The sequence below is a fragment of the Tupaia chinensis genome, unplaced genomic scaffold, assembly GCF_000334495.1.
Source record: "Tupaia chinensis unplaced genomic scaffold, TupChi_1.0 Scaffold000274_1, whole genome shotgun sequence".
Taxonomy (NCBI): Eukaryota; Metazoa; Chordata; class Mammalia; order Scandentia; family Tupaiidae; genus Tupaia; species Tupaia belangeri.
In genome coordinates, this window is record NW_006159756.1 from 1215707 (window position 1) to 1231979 (window position 16273).

Genomic DNA, 16273 nt, shown 5'->3' on the forward strand with positions numbered 1-16273 from the left:
CCCCACAGCTTAATCACCTCCAATTATGCCTTCTGACTGGGCCGCCAGTCATTCGCACTGCGCCTCCTCGGTGCGACCCTGGCCGCCCCCAGCAGGCTGCGCGTGTCCAAGACGCCGGCTGGGTGTGTGCTTCCCAGCGCCCCAAAAAGGTACCCGGCAGCCAAGTGACTCAAGAACGAGGGCCCACCTCTTCCCCCTCGCCATCTGCTCTAGGCTCTGAGTGTCTTCTGGGGGCAACAAAAAGGGGGATTTGCAAGCGCCCCTCCCTCCCAGCCGCCTAGAGGGCGCGCGCCCCTCCATTAGCTGATTGGATAATGCCTCGTTGTGTTTCTGCTCCGCAGTGACTAAGAAGCGCGTTCTCCTCCCACTGACTCCTCACCCTCATAGAGAAGGGCTCAGCGACACCCTCTGGACTGCGGCCCGGCCCCGCCCATTCTCCTCCCCTCCCTCCCTCCGGCCTCTCACCTGCCTCCTCAGCACCCCTGCCAACCAGGGCCGGGACCCAGCTGCCTCCCCGGGATTCCTAAGCATCCCCATCTTGGCTGCTGCGCCAGGCACATGGGTACCCAAAGGCACTGTGCCATCTGCCCGCCTGGGGGGCGCGGCCCTGGGCTCCCTGCCCCAGCCTCCTAGGAGGGAAGGGGCGCCACCGCGGGGCACGTGCTGGGGCTCATTCTGGTATGGAGCACGTTTCTGCAGCCCCACCGGCTCACCGGCTCACCGGGGACTGTCCCAAAGGGCGTAAGGTTTGATCTTTGAGGAATCAATAGAGATTACTATACAGCCGTCCTCGGAGAAAACACGGTGGCGTCAGAATCCCTACCCATAGAGACAGAGGTAAGTAAGTCCAGGTGCCAGCCTGTCACCCCTGGCACTCGCTCAGCGCAAGGCACAGCCCAGAGCGGGGAAACTCCGGGTCAGCTGGAGCCAGGATCAGGGAGGGCAGGAGGATCCTCCCAGGCAGCCCTGAGCTTCAGAGCTAGGCACACCCACTGCCCAGTCCCTCTGGGCTTAACTCGGTCCATTCAGTCGCAGACACTGCACTAAGTACCATTTCAACTCCTGTAACTGCCATAACTGTCTATTGGATCTTAGGGTACAGACATGGCACTCTGGCCCAGGGCCACACCCCTGATGGCTCCCCACTGAGCTACCCCACCTCGCCAGTTTCCAGTTGTGGGAACTCAGACAAACCACTTACAGTTTGTGTTGTTCCAACAGCCTCACCTTTTAAATGGCACTGGTGGGCTGGCAGCAGCTTAGTGGGATGCTGAGGTCACACAGGAGGGTCCCCAGTTCACATCTTAACGTCTCCCTGGACACGCCAGACATGTATGTATGCCTGCAATCCAGACCGGTCGAGGCCTGGAGTGGATTGCACCCCACTGGGAGTGTCTCTCTCCCTCTGTCTCTCATGCTTTTCTGTCTCTTTCTGTCTCTCTCATGGAACAAAACAATACATTTGAAAAGAATAACAATAAAAAGAAAACATTCCAGAGGGTGTTATGGTGCCATGTGGATATTAAACGAGAGAGTGTAGACTGTGTGTATAATACTGAGCTCAGGGCCCCCAGGGCCAAGCTGCCAGAGGAGAGAAGGGCAAGATGAACACAGAGACCATACTAGGAGACACCTTGTTCCCTGTTCCTAGAGGTCCACAATGCTAGACCTTGGGGGCTCCATGGGAGGGAGCAGACCAGGGCAGCACATATAGGCTCCCACTCTTGTTTCTAAGAATAGAGCAGGCCTGTCCCTGCAATTGTTCTGATTCCAGAAAGGAAAAGGCTCTGCCATTAAGGTTCTTACCTATGGGGGACCTTAGTCATCTTTCAGAATCTGCTCAAATCTACTGACCGTAACTCCAGAAAAATGCACATGTCCCCAGAGGTGCACGTGTGTTCCTAGAAGTCCCGGTGGTCATGGGACAGCCTGGGCTCCACCAGCCCAAGTTTAGGAGCCTGGTCTCTGTATAAGCAGGAGGCAGCCTTGTACCACAGCTAGGATCGCCAGAACTTTCCTCTCCTTCCCCTTTCCACCTTGACGCTTGGCTGTGTCACACCACGCACCTCCACCAAGCCTCCCAGCCTGCCTGGCCAGCCTAGAGCTGCCTTGGCGGTTGGGATGAAAATGGCAATGGCCGTTGCTAAGGGAGCCAGGAGGCCAGGGTGGAGGGAGCAGCGGGCAGCAGCCCAGCAGGGCAGCATCCCCCATGCAGTCTGCTCGCCTCAGGCCCTAGAAACGGTGTTCCCAGCTGGCTGCCATGGCAACGGCAGGCTTGGGAACCGATTCATCACAGTCTGGACAGGTTCCCCAGCTGCACTTGCGCTTTCTTCTCCATAAGTGGCTAACTGAGGTGTGAATGGGTCTGCCATGAGTGGCAGAGGGGCACCAAAGGCACAGGGCTGGTCACTGTCCCACACTGGGCAGCCCCCCCCCAAGAGGCTAACAGGCCAAGCTGGGGTCTCGGACTACTCCCGGCAGAGGCCTGACTGCTGGGGAAGTAGCCCCCAAACAGTCATGCCTGTCCTTCCTCCAGACACCTCTGCCTGCGAGCCTCGTCCCCTGGCCCAGGAGTCATCCAGGGAAAAGACCTACTGTTCACGGCCTGTAAGGCAGCAGCTGGTCACACCTGGCCACGTGTGGTACAGCCATTCGAGTGCAGACGGAACAGGAGGAGCTTGGGGCTAATCTAAGGGAGCCTGAAGACGACCAAATGAGACGTTCGTGAGGGCAGGTCGACCTTGCCAGTCTCACAACCGCTGAGTCACTGGGCCGGCTCTTCTAAAACACTGTCCTTGTTACTGCATCAAATGTCATCATTTGGATGTGCCCCCACCACCACTAAATTCATGTGTGGTGATTTGGTGGTTACTGGATTAAGAGAGTGAAAACTTAATTCAACTGAGGTGTTCAAAGTGGGACCTTCGGAGGATATTAGTATTCCTGGTATTAGTATCAGGGCAGGGTCCATGACTGACTGACTCTTGGTGAGATTATAAAGACTGAGAGGGACTAGCTGGTGGTGTGGTGGTTAAGGTGCTGGACTCCCACATGGACAATTTCAGGTCAAGTCCCAGACCCGTCATCTTGAAAAATCACACCAACCATGTGTGCATGCATGCCCAAAATCCTGAGAGGAGAATGGAGAAGGGATTGCGGTGTGGCCATCTCCCAAGGGGGTGATTTCTCACTCCCCCCCCTCTCTCCACTTCTCATTGGTGAGAACATGTACCCTATGGTGAAAACCTAACAACAATAAAAAAAAACACACAGAGAGAAGGAGACCAGATCAGAGGCTCAGACCTAGGGGCTCCTGCTCTCCACCACACAGGGACGCAGATAGAAGACCCTCCCAGATGTGGCTCCTGGGCCTCAGGCCTCCACACGATGAGCCGAGTGAATCTCTCTCTCTTTTTATTATTATTTTATTATTATTATTTTAGTTTTTGCTATAGGGTCTGTGCACTTGCTAGAGAAAGACAGAGAAAGAGGGAAAGTGAGACATCACCCTCTGGGGGAGACCACAACGTAATCACTTCTCCATCCTCCTCTGGGCATGTTGGGCATGCACGCACATGAGCCCAGCATGATTTTCAAGCTGCTGGGTCCAGGATTTGAACCACACATCCAGCCATGTGGGATCCAGTGCCTTAACCTCCATGCCACCTGTTAGCCCTAAACCTTTCTTTTTATAAACCACTTCTGTTAGTAGCAACAGAATGGACTTGAACAGCTTTTGCTGAGTAGAGTTAAATGTTACATCTCAACCTCATCTTTGAAACAAACATTTGAGCCATGTATCGTCCTCTTTTGACAATGACAACACTGAGGCTTTGTGAGGTCAAACCACTTGTCCCCAGTCACACAGCCAGAAAGGGCAAAGCTATGATCTAGGAACCCCATTGTATGATAAGCCAGCTGGTGGCAGAGGGGCCAAGGCTGTGGGTGTGACCTTGAGACAGGAGCAAGCACCTCTGTGTGACACTGTGGCATTCAGAGCCCAGTGGCCACGTGAGCCTCCCTAGATGACACCCTGCAGCTCGCACGCTCAGAGTGGCAGCCTGGGTCTTCAGAAGCCCAGGACCCACTGCAGTATCACATTGCACAGTGTGGAAGGAAATAGCTGACCCCAGGAAGGAGGACTATGAGCAGGGAGCACCAATACGCCAACAAAGGGGATATCTGACACATCAATCACTGTGACCAGGGACGCAGCTAGACACCGGTGCCAGGCGAGGACAGGGCTATCTCACCGAGATGCTCGGCCAGCATCCTGGTTTCCACTGGGGACATAAACTGATGGGGAGAGCAATCCCTACGTGAGTGCTTCTTCCTTCGAAGCCCACACTGGGCATGAGTAATTGGGTTATCGAATTCCTTACCTGAAGAAGTACCCACGAGTGGATAAAAGGCTGCAAATTCAAATGAAGAGTCCCAGCTACAACGACAGACCTCCATCAAGAGGACCCTCGATGAGACACACCAGACCCTCTGCTGCAAAACGGCCCAACAGCATCTCCAGGAGACGGTCTTGTGGGCCCTTCTCAGAAGCTTGGACCCAGGGGAGCGACTGGCCCTGGCTGGATGATGGAAAGGAAGGAGCAGCCACAAAGAAGTGCCCGCGGTGCCCTCGGGTTTCCAGGGCACTTACCATTTATCCCACGCCCACTCTGCAGGGTGGAGGGCTGTCCCCGGCATCATGGAGTGAGGCGCTGCATTCAGAGCGGCTAGGTCACTTGTATCAGGCCAGGAAGGACTCAAGCCCACGTTTACTATAACATGGAACCTGCCCGGTTGCTGTTCTATCCCCGGCCCCCCACAGGAGCGGGCTGCTGCTCAGGGCCTGTACAACAGGGATCCCCTCCCCAGCCTCTTCGCTGGGGTCCACTTGGTCCACCTCCTCCTCAGGGCTCCCCTGCCCACACGCCGGACGGCATCTCTCATCCTCTAGCTATTTGGACCTCCCTTTTCCTGCTCTTACTCTCCTGGCTCAGTCCAGGAGCCAGAAGGAGGCTCTCAGCCCACCGCTTTCTCCAGCCACAGAGGGGCAGGCCGCGGAGGTCTTCCCTACCCTGAGTGCCAAGGAGTCCACAAGGAAGCCTGGACAGAGACTCATTCTCCAGCCTGCTCTGTGCGGGGGTGCCCCCGCCAAACTCTCCTCTCTGCAGCCCCAGCCCCTGCCAGGGGAGGGGGGCTCTGGGAGGCTCGTGCCCTTATCCACACCCTCTCCGAAATCGACTCTGCAGCCTCGGTCAGGCCTTCTCTCCCCAAGCCTGCAGGAACCCTGGAGCTCGGCCTGACTGCTTTCGGTCCTTAGAAGGCAGTTTGTACGTGCTGCCATGCCGCAGAGCTCTGGGTCGGGAGGCCGAGGACCCGTTTCCGGCTGGCTAGTGGTGCAGTAATAATGCCACCCTCCGCTGCTGGACCCACATGGGAAAGGTTCCAGGCTTACATGCAGGGGTCTCCCCCCCCCACCAAGCATGCCTGCATAGCCCACGACCAGGACCAGGTTGCCTGCAGTGCAGGATGGATCAGAGTGAGGACCCAGTGGGGGTGCCTCTCTCTGTGTCTCTCATGGAAGAAATAAACAAATACAAATTTTGTTAAAAAGAGAGAGAAAGATCTACATTCTGTCTTCAGTTCTGCCCCCAAAAAACTAGGCGATGTTAAGCAAGTCACTTCGCTTTTCCAGGCTTCAGCTCCCTCTTCTGTAGCAACTGAACCAATCGATTTATTATAACATTCTTTTTTTTTCCAAGAATTATTTTATTTTAATTGTATTCATTGTTATTATTTTTTAGAGAGATTTTTGCTATAGGGCACAGGTGCTCACCAGAGACACAGAGAGACATCACCCTCCGGGGGAATGGCCATGCTGCAACCCCTTCTCCTCTATTCTCCTCTCAGGATTTTAGGCACACATATACAAGCGCCTGGTCAAGTCGCCAGGTCCAGGACTCGAACCATAGTTGGCCATGTAGGAGTCCAGCGTCTGAACTACTACACCACCTGCTGGCCCCTATTATTATTATTTTTTTTAACTTGCTGTAGGTTCATGTGCTCACCAGAGAGAGACAGAGAGAGAGAGAGAAAGGGAGGGAAAGTGAGAAAAGGCAAGGCATCAGGTCTGGGATTTGAACCATAGTCAGCCATGTGGGAGTCTAGCGCCCTAAGCACCACACCACCTTCCAGCCCCTCATTATAATATTTGAACCTCTTCTCTGAGCTCTGTAACTCCTTACACCTAGTGCACATCTCCCTACGCATCCCTGACAGCACCTTCCATCCCAGCAGTCCGATGTGTCTTTCCTGCCCCGACCCTGCTGAGTCAGAGTATGAGGCAGTCAGCCCGTGACACCGTGGTTTCTTTTCTTTTCAGGCAGGAAATTTAATTTAAATTGTGTCTCAGTCAGGACCAACGCTGGGTGCTCGGGCCCCCTCCACAAGAGGTTACATAAACACAGCTCCTCTCTCCGTTCGTCTCTCTGTTCCTGTTCTTGTCCAATCACTCAGTCAAGTACGATGTATTAAGTGGATGTGTCTGCAAGGCACTGCACAGAAATGTAATCCAAAATGACAAGGTCCTTGTCCGAGAGGAACTTACAATTCCACAAGGATACAACACAGACAGGAGCATGAAAGGCAGCCTGCTGCCCTTGTGCAACGGAGAAGGATAAAGGGTTTAGAAATGCCTTTTAATGTGTTCGTGTTTCTTACCCACTTCAGATGATAGTTTTACAGTGACTTCACGTCTTTAGTGCCTTAGAGTCAGGATCTTATCTTCTGCCTTCTCGCCGGTGCAGGATATCAAGCTGCTCTAAGATATCGATATGGCTTACAGACCAACCATTGCCTTTGCCCCTGGATGGACAGACTTAGCTCCTGCATCTCTGCAACCCAAGGCAGGAGGTTCAAGTCTGCAACATACATGCGGTGTCTATGCCAGCAGATGATGGCACCCTTAGCAGGTGGGGGTTTCAGAGGCCAGGGAGACAGGCCTTCCTCCTCTCCCAAGGCCCTGGGCTTCCTGAGTTCTCGCTCACCATTCCCATACTAAGCCTCTTAGAGGAGAAGTGCTACTCGCTGCCTCTCCTCCGCCTTTATTCCTGATGCCTAAACACTCCACATCTGCTCCATAAATAATGACATCTCTAGAGCTCTTTATAATTTACGGAGGGTTTGCACTTATAGTTTCTCATTTAATCTTCTCAACAATCCTGTGAGATGGGATTATTACTGCTCCTTCTTTAAAGATAAGAACCTGAGGCTTGGAGAGATTTAGTGAGTGGTCCAAGACCTCCCAGCGGGGCCCAGCTGAACTGAGCGGGGGCTTAGTCAAGCTCTGCAGCCCCAGCTCTGCTAGTTGAGCTCCCTCGTGATTTCCTACATGAAAACAGAGGCAGAAACTGCTTCGCCCCATTGGGTTCGCCAGTCCTCTGAAATATCCTGCACCCCATCCTGCACCACCAGGGACCGGTGGCCTGGACAGCTCCGGGAGATGCAGAACTTGGCTCTCACCTTGACTCTAACTCTTCATGAGAGCCCCAAGCTCAAGACATGACAAGATGGGGACTGAGCAGAGAAAGGAGGAGGAAAACAGATGAAAGGGAGTTGAGGGGCACACTGGTGCCCACGCCCCATCTGAGGACCAGGCAAAGTGGCCCAGACCAACACTAGATTTCCCAAAGGTGGGAATGAGTGTTTAAACACCAGCTTAGGGGAGCAATGGTAACACGCTACTCAAGAAGTACTGATTCCTATGGCAGGTCAAGGGTGCAGTTCCCAGTTGAACTGTACATACCAGGTATGCACATCCATGATCCTGGCTGGCTCGGAAGGCTGGGGCTGGTCACAGTATGGGACCTTCCTAAGGATGTTTCTCTCACTCTCACAAGATGCACAAACAAAAAGGCATATAGTGTGCTCTTAGGGTTAATGCCCTACCCCTGATTCAAAAGAAAAAAAAAAGAAACATTAAGAAAAAAATTAGGACATTGGCCCAGGAACCCCAGGTAAAAGCTAAGAAGTAGATCTTTGTAGAAGAAAAAGCAAACCAGGGAGACAGGCAGGAGGTGCCTGGTGGAGCTACTGCCTGTGGGGCACACCCTCGCCCTCCTCCCCTCCCCCCTCAGCTCTGCTCCCCTCCTCTGGGACTGCCGGGGGTTCTGCTGGCTTCTCACCGAGCTGGTCGCCAACTGCCACTTTCCAGACTTTCATCTAGAACCTTCATTCACTCCGGATGGAAATCCGAAAGCTGAGATTCTGGCGACAGCTCTGACCTCAGATGCTGGGAAGCGCTGGTAGGGGTAGAGCGACTTCCGGTCCCCACACAGCAGTTTCTTCATCTGTGACCCTCCCCTGGGAGCAGTAAGGATAATAGAGCAGACGTTAAAGGATTGCAAAGCACCAAAGGATAAGACACTTCGGATCCCAAGTTGATCTCGAGGATTGAGCTCAGATTCTTTTAAGGGAAGAAGCTTGCCCAGAGGCCGTCCTCCCCCCTGCCTCCCACCTCTGCAATGATCCCTGGCTTGGGCACACCTTGCACGTGCCTTGTTCCCAGTCAGAAGGGGATAGAGAGGCACTGTGAAGAGTGAACGTGCTGGGGTAGAAGGGAGGTGGGTTTACCAAGTTTTCTGGAGCTGCTGGAGAGACACAGAGAGAAGGAAAGTGAGAAAGCACCCCTCCCCCCTGCAATCCCTTCTCCATTTCTCCCTCCTTTGGGGATTTTGGACACACACACACACACACACACACACACACACGTACTGGGCGTGTTTTCCGAACTGCTGGGTCTGGAATTCAGTGAGGCTGCTGGCCATGTGGTATTTAGCCACCTGAACCTCCACACCATTGGCTGTTCCATTACCAAATTTTCTAGACAACTAACCCAGACAGGGTCCTGCAGTTAGAGACCAAAAAGAGTAGAATAACCCAGGTGAATTTTTTTTTTTTTTGAGAGGTTTTTCCTATAGGGCGCGTGTGCGTGCATGCCCAAGATCCGGAGAGGAGAATGGAGAAGGGATTGCGGCGTGACCATCCCCCCTGGGGGGTGGTTTCTCGCCCGCGCCCGGCATGAGTTTTAAGCCACCGGGTCCGGGACGCGAACCGCGGTCGACTACGTGGGAGTCCAGCAACATAGCCATTACGCTAACTGCTGGTTCCCAACCCAGGTAAATTTTTAAGGAGCCACTGAATATGTGTGGGGCACGTGGAGAGAATATAGGCGAAGGCAGTCCAGGGCAAAGTGATGAATAAAGATGGGAGGAAAGAGACCTGGGGGCTGGCAGGGAGGTGGCGGGTGGAGGGGGGTGGGAGTTGAGAATGGGGTCAGGGTGAGAGGGAGCAGGAAGAAGAGGCTGAACAAGAAGAGGGGCCAGGAGGAGCTGGGCCAGGAGGCCGGTGGGGCAGGCAGATGGAACAGCAGAGAGCGCGGAGCCACCGGGCGGGCGCGCGGCGAGGCCTGGCAGCCGAGCCCGCGGATTCCGTGGGGAGCAGATGCTTGCACGCGACAGCAGCTGATGGTCCGCAGCACGTGCGTCCTCGTTGACTCCAGGCCCAGCGTAGCCTCCTCGGCAGCCAGCCTTGGCCTGGAGGAGTGACCCAGGTCCAGAGCGGCAGATGGAAGACAGCCCGGACCAGTGGGGGCTCCGTTCTAAAAAGGGCTCCACCCAGCCCCTGCGTCTCCAACCCGAGGCCTTGAAAATCCCGGGGAAGCCATCCGCGGCCTCATCGCGCCGATTGGAAATGGGGGGTTGCGCAGGAGGGTGACTCTGGGCCACGCGCGGTGCGAGCTCAGCCCGAGCGGGAGCGTGCAGGGCTGCATGGGTGCGCGCTGGAGGGAGGGTCTGAGCCCGAAGACTCAGCTCCCCGGCGCCCCGCTGGGAAGGGGCGGGGCTGCGCGGGTTCGCGCCCTCTTCCCGCCTGGTGGCTGGGCTGAGAGCGTCCACAGCCCTGCTGCCGCCTACGCCTCCAGACTGCCACAGCCTCTTCTGAGCCGGAAGGAGCAGGGTGGACCCTGAGTCCTGATGAGATGGGGCCTCCCTGGCCTGTTCGCTCCAGCTGCCACTCAGAGGCCACTTTCCCATCACTGCTGCACAGAGCAGCGTCTACAAGCCTCTGCTGGAGGGGGTGGGGGGGGCTCCCACCCTAGAATCCCCTCTGGTGGGAAGGACGCTCAGAAAGGTCTGGGGAGAGGGAGGTTTTCACCAGTTCCTGGCCCTCCCCCCAGTCCCATACGACCCCCGTCACCCATCTCGCCCCCACCCGAAATGGCGTGCTTAGAACACCGCAGACTCCCTCTGCTGCGCCTGGGGCAATTCCTCGCTGGGTCTATACCCAAGGTCAGGGGTCTTGCCAGTGGCCCCGGAGCAGACAGCCGGGCCCTGGAAGGGGCGGAGGTAGGAGGGGAAGCGGCCACGACTGCAGTACCGAGTGCAGGCATTGTCGGAGTGAGACAGGTACCGCGGCAGCCAGATGGGCCGAGTAGAAACAGAAGTTAAGTAGGAAGAGACGGATAAACAGCAGACACCAAGCAACCAGCCAAGCATATGCTTTGCAAGCAGGCAGCACAAGCACCCAGTAGGGCCGGGGGAGGGGCATGGGCCCACGGGGAGGGGGCTGCCTGCTGCCTGGTCAGAGCGAGTGAGCTAATCCTCCACGACCAGCCAAGCATATGCTTTGCAAGCAGGCAGCACAAGCACCCAGTAGGGCCGGGGGAGGGGCATGGGCCCACGGGGAGGGGGCTGCCTGCTGCCTGGTCAGAGCGAGTGAGCTAATCCTCCACGGCGCCTAGGGCAGCGGAGCTGCAGCTCAGCCGGCCAGGGAAAGGGGCCGCTGCGGGGTGGAAGGAGGAGGGAAGTGCTCCAGCCCGCGCCCCAGGTGGGGAGGTCTCTGGCGAAAGAGAAAGTCTGAATAGCCAGGTGCCATCTCCAAGCCCCTAGAGCAGAGACACCCCTCCACCCCCCCACCCCCCCAAAGCTGAACCGGATTCGGGAAAGGAACAGAGAGCACCGGGCCCCAGGCGAACTGGGAAGTCCTTGTGTCCTGCAGGGCCGGCTTCCCCGCTAACGAGCCTGCCTAGGCAGGAGCCTTCAGTCTGGTGATGTCATCTCTCTGGGCTCCAGGCTGAGAAGGGAAGGGGTGGAGCCAGGCTGGAGCTTTGCGGAGTTGCAGGCTCCACCCCTAGACCCGTCCACCCAGCTCTCTCCTGGCCACGGCTTCCCCACCAGCCCTGCGGAAGACCAGGTGCTGCTGCAGAACCGGAGCGGGAGGAGGGTCACCCAGAGTCACCATGCAGAAGCAGCGCCAGGACAGGGGATGGGCTTACCCGGGCCCTTCTAGCTCCTCCATGCCCTTCCCACCTTCACTTAGAGGAGCACCGAGGTTCTCAGAAAGCCCAGTTTCCTGGAACCCCTACCTCAGCCTCTCCCCTACCTCCCACCATGTCCAGAAATCTCGAATGCACTGCCAAGTACTGGGTGTCCCGCTGGAATTCCTTCCCTGAATGCCGCTCCAGGGAGGAGTAACTGAGGAAAACAAGCACAACCCTGGGTCTCAGTGCTGAGCTAAAGGAATACAGGCTCTGAGCTGAAACCGAGCAGTTCTAAGCCCCAAAGCCAGCCAGCCCTCCTGCAGAATGGTGCCTTCACCTCTCACATGCTCCAGCTGGACCTCAGCCAGCCCTGGCCAGCTGCTGGCCTCGTTCCAAAGCTGGCATTGGCCCCAGCCTCCTGCCCCTCTCTTTTCCAGGGCTACCCTAGTCTATACCAGTCACCGTGGATTGGGGCATTGAGATCTCTGGACTGGCAAAAACCTGAGATCCTAGACGTCAAGGTGCTACTGGATATTGGCTCTGGCAGCCCCATACCCACCCAGAATAGTTCAGGGGCAAGACCCAGCCCAGCCTGGACTGGGAGATTCACCACACCACGGGGCTCTTGTTTGGAGTCAGCTGCTTGGCACAGCCCCAGGGCCCAGAGCAGAGAGGCGCTTTCCCAGGTGCAAGCCCTTGGAAGCCTGGGAGCCAAGCCCACATGTGCCCACGTGCCCAGGGCAGATGCTCAGCCTTTATTAAGCTGTGGTCCTATAGTCCTGATATGGCTGGGACAGACAAACGTGTGATGAGGGTGACACTAGCAGGAGGAACAAGGGTCCGCGAAAGAAAACTCTACTTCAAGTCACTGAGCCCTGGGCCAGGGGCGTCTTGGCGAGACCAGCACTAGGGCTACTCATGCCAGGAAGGTGTTGCCGCTTACTCTGCCACTTCTCGACCCTTACACATGAAACACATTGCCCTAATAGCCCCCATTATACTATGGTGCTTTTCAGGGTGCTTTCTTACACACTGCATTTGATCCCCATAACGTTACTATGTTGGGAGAGAACAGACAGCATTTTTATCCGTTTGGGGATGAGTAAACTGAGGCAGGATTTGAGAATCTAGTTGTGACAGGCCTCCCAGGCATGGGTAGGTACAGAACAGGAATAAGCCCAATAGCTCATGAACCCAGCTAAGCCAGGAGCCGAAGCTCCCAGACACCTGGGAAGTGAGCCTTTCCCCACATTGCACTGATTCACATCTGCTGCTCGAAAGCAAGAGGCCCAGCAAAGTGACCAGGGGCAGAAGCGTCCATGTGTGAATAGCTGTTTGAGGAAGGAGAACAGGGCAATCATGTGATGGAGCGGATGTCACCTTGCGTGTGGTCTGGGAGAGCCGACCGTGGCTTATGATAAAGAGGGTGTGACCTGGGATGGGGTGAGGTCTGGGACTATGTGAGTGCTGCGTGTGTAGGTACAGCCCAGGGAAGGCTGTCGCTCTGTGTGCACAGCATGCCATAGAAGCTGTGCGCGGTCTTTAGAAGTGGCAGAGGTGCATACCTGGCGTTGACAAGGATGTGCGCGTGAACTTGAGATGACCGTGAATGCTAATGTGTATGCTGAAAGAAAGGGAGATAAGGATGTGTTTATGGGATGTGAGCAGGGTCTGTACTGGTTTTTTCTGGGTAACTATAAAAGAAAAATTATAGTGACAGGTTCAAGAGTGAGTCTGTGAGCACAGCCTGTGTCTGAGGGCACACACAGACTGTGCAGTGAGTGCACGCCCGGACCCACCCCAGGAGGGGCCCTCCTGGGGCTCCCAGCCGAGAGGAGCTCAAGCGCACCTCTGTCCTCCTTCCAAAGATTCTTCGACACCCTTCCTACCTAGGACTAGGCAAGGTTCCCAGGCGCAGGCACCTCCTCTTCCTGCTCTCCACTCCCCTCCCAGACCTGCAGAAGACTGGGACCAGCCGATCAAAGGTCTCTAAAATCCTGGAGACCCTGGGAGATGGGAAGAAAAAGGTGTCATGGGTTCCCAAGGAGGGACTTGGAGTCAGTGGATCCAGCTCCGCCCAGCTCGATGCCTGAATCCAGGTCCCAGAGCTAGACCTTGAGCCCCTCTGTGTTGAAGCCACGACCCGGCTGCGTAAGGCCACATGAGGAACTCCCCACACCCACACCCCTGGGAGTGGCACAGGGCAGCCCCCAGCACCATGGGGCAGGCAAGCTGCCATTCTCTATGCATCTCACCTGCTGAGCAGGTGCCCCAACCAGAGAACCTGCAGATCCTCTCTGAGTGGGGGCCCTGGTCCCCTTCAAGGCATGTGCTCAGAGTCCCAAGAGCAGATTCCCCTCATAACCACAGGCCAGGCTGCCAGGGGGCCCATCAGGGTCACCACAGAGGAGCCCCACTCCCCCTCCATCTCTGCTGTTTGGGGTCATGCTGAGCCCTGACATGTATAAGGCAACCTCGGTCATTCACAGAAGGGGGCTCAATCCTACAGCCCTGGCCTCCCCGCAGTCAGTCACAGAAGGGGGCTCAATCCTACAGCCCTGGCTTCCCCACAGTCATCACAGAAGGGGGCTCAATCCTACAGCCCTGGCTTCCCCACAGTCAGTCTCCTCTCAGCCACTGGGAGAAGGCTGGGGGGAGGGCTGTGAGCTGAGGCTGGCCCCTCCTCCTCCCCATTTCCCTCTAGCAGAGGACTGGCCTGGATGGTCACTGGCAGAGATGGAGGGCTGATCACAGCTGGAAGGGACCTCAGCCCTACTTCAGGGCCCCAGCCCCTGCCCCCATGTCACAAACAGGAAAGCTGAGACCCCCACGGTCACAGAGCTCACTTGGGGCCACACTAAGGTTATAACTTGTTGGGGTTTTTGCAAAGTTTTTTTTTTTAATTGCCAGAGGGCACATGTGCTCACCAGAGAGAGACAGAGAGACAGAGAAAGGGAGAAAGCGCTCACCAAGGGGCTTAGTCATGTCACAGTCTCTCCCCCTCCCTTTCTCCATGCTGTGGGGCCACACGCACATATACCCTGAGTGTTTTTCAAGCTACCAGGGCAAGGCGGCAGAGCTTCTGAGCTCTAGAACACGCGTTTCTCAAGGACAGTTCTTGTCTACGTGTTCAGCTATGTGAGGCATCCTTAGGGCTCCGGTCAGTGTCGGGGTGTAGCAGGGGAGAATACAAATCACATCTGATTAATTTATCGATCTGCATAATACCTGTCTTCCTAGGCCTGCTCTTCCTGGTCTCCAGCAACCACAAGAATTACTGTCATTAGGGAGCACTAGAGAAAACATTTCAAGAATTATTTTGCGTTCCATTGTCGAGTTTCATGATGCGTAATTTTTTATCTGCTGTTATGGACCAATCACCCTGGGGAAACCAAGACAGTCCAGCCAAACCCTAAATCCAGATCTCCTGACCCCGTTTTCATTGTGTCCTGCCACTGGCCAAGCACCCTCCATGAAGCCGAAGTCCTAGACGTTGCTGGGAGCATGCGCAGCGGGGCTTAGCTAGCCCTGGGAGGGGACTGCCCTGCAAACAGCAGCATTGACAAATGCAGTCTGCAGCTGGCCCCAGGAGCCTGCGCCCTCAGGTGTAGAAAGAGAAGCGGTTCTAAGTCTTAGGAGAATCAGGCTGGACCCAGACCTCAGGGCGGCTCTGGTTCCTCCCCTCCCCACCGATCCATGCGGCCCTCCTATGGCCCTCCCTTCTTTGTCCCACTTTAGCCTTTCAGCTCAGCTGCTAAACCCATGGGGGATTAAGGAGCTGGGGACAGGAGGGACGGGCTCATTCTTTGACTTACAGGGTGCCTTTGTGAGGAGAGGAGAGCTGGGTCCTCAGTCTGCTGGGCCACCTCCCTGGCCTTCTCCTCGCCCACGTTGGTTGGTTTGCTGGAGCCTCCTGTGGAGACACGAGCTCTAAGAGGCGGGTGTACAGCTGCTGCTTCTGTCTGGAGCTAAAAATAGCCTCCTCTCTCTCTGTCCATGTCCGGCTCAGGCTGGGCCAGAGCTGTGAGGAGGACTCAGGCAGATGGGCAGGAGAAGGGGACAGACACATGTCCCCCAAATGGGCCAAGACCAGGTGAGACATGAGCAGGGAGGGCACAGCGTTGGGCTCGCACCTCAGCTCTGGTCTGCAGAAACCCCCTTAGGAAGGGGTGGGCTTTCTTATCGGGGGTGGGGGCAGGGGTGGCAGGCTAACCTGGGCCACGTACCAGCGTCGGTGTTTACCATTGGGGCAGATACCGTTTCAAGCCTCCGAGATATAGAAGGACCCTATGATGTAGGTATAGTGTTTGTTTGTTTGTAGTTTTTTAGGTTTTTGCCACAGGGCACGTGCATGAGAGAGAGAGACAGTGGGAAGGATAGTGAGAACTCACCCCCCAGGGCTGGCAGGTGGCATGGTGGTTAAAGGTGCCAGACTCCCACATGGCTCACTGAGGTTCGAGTCCCAGACCTGGCAGTTAGCTTTCTCACTTTCCCTCTCTCTCTTCCACTCTGTCCCTCTCTGGTCAAATTAAAATAAGTAAACATATAAATAAAGTTAACTTTAAAAATAAATAATTTTTAAAAAAGAAAAAAGAAATCCCCCCCAGTAGGTGCAACCCTGTCTACCCCATTCTCTTCCCGGGATTTGGGGCACGCATACACACGCACTCGATATGATTTTTTTTTTTTTTTGCTATAGGGTGTGTGCACTCGCCAGACAGAGAGAGACAGAGAGACAGAAAGCGAGAAATCGCCCCCCAGGGGGGATGGCCATGCCGCAATCCCTTCTCCTCCATTCTCCTCTCGGGATCTGGGGCTTGCACGCACACGCGCCCGGCGTGAATTTTAAGCCACCGGGTCCAAGACGCAAACTGCGGTCGACTACGTGGGAGTCCAGCGACACAGCCATTACGCCCAAGCCATTACGCTAACTGCGGGTCCCGACCCAATATTATTTTT

General features: G+C 55.8%; 1 long non-coding RNA gene across 1 annotated transcript; it reads right to left on the bottom strand.

Moving 5' to 3' along the window:
- Positions 1-13255: 13255 nt before the first annotated feature.
- Positions 13256-15218, bottom strand: LOC114008027 (uncharacterized). The gene is made up of 3 exons (XR_003549595.1): positions 15130-15218; positions 14543-14607; positions 13256-13320 (listed from the first exon to the last, which is right to left on the bottom strand). It is a non-coding gene; the product is annotated as an uncharacterized LOC114008027 (long non-coding RNA).
- Positions 15219-16273: the final 1055 nt, after the last annotated feature.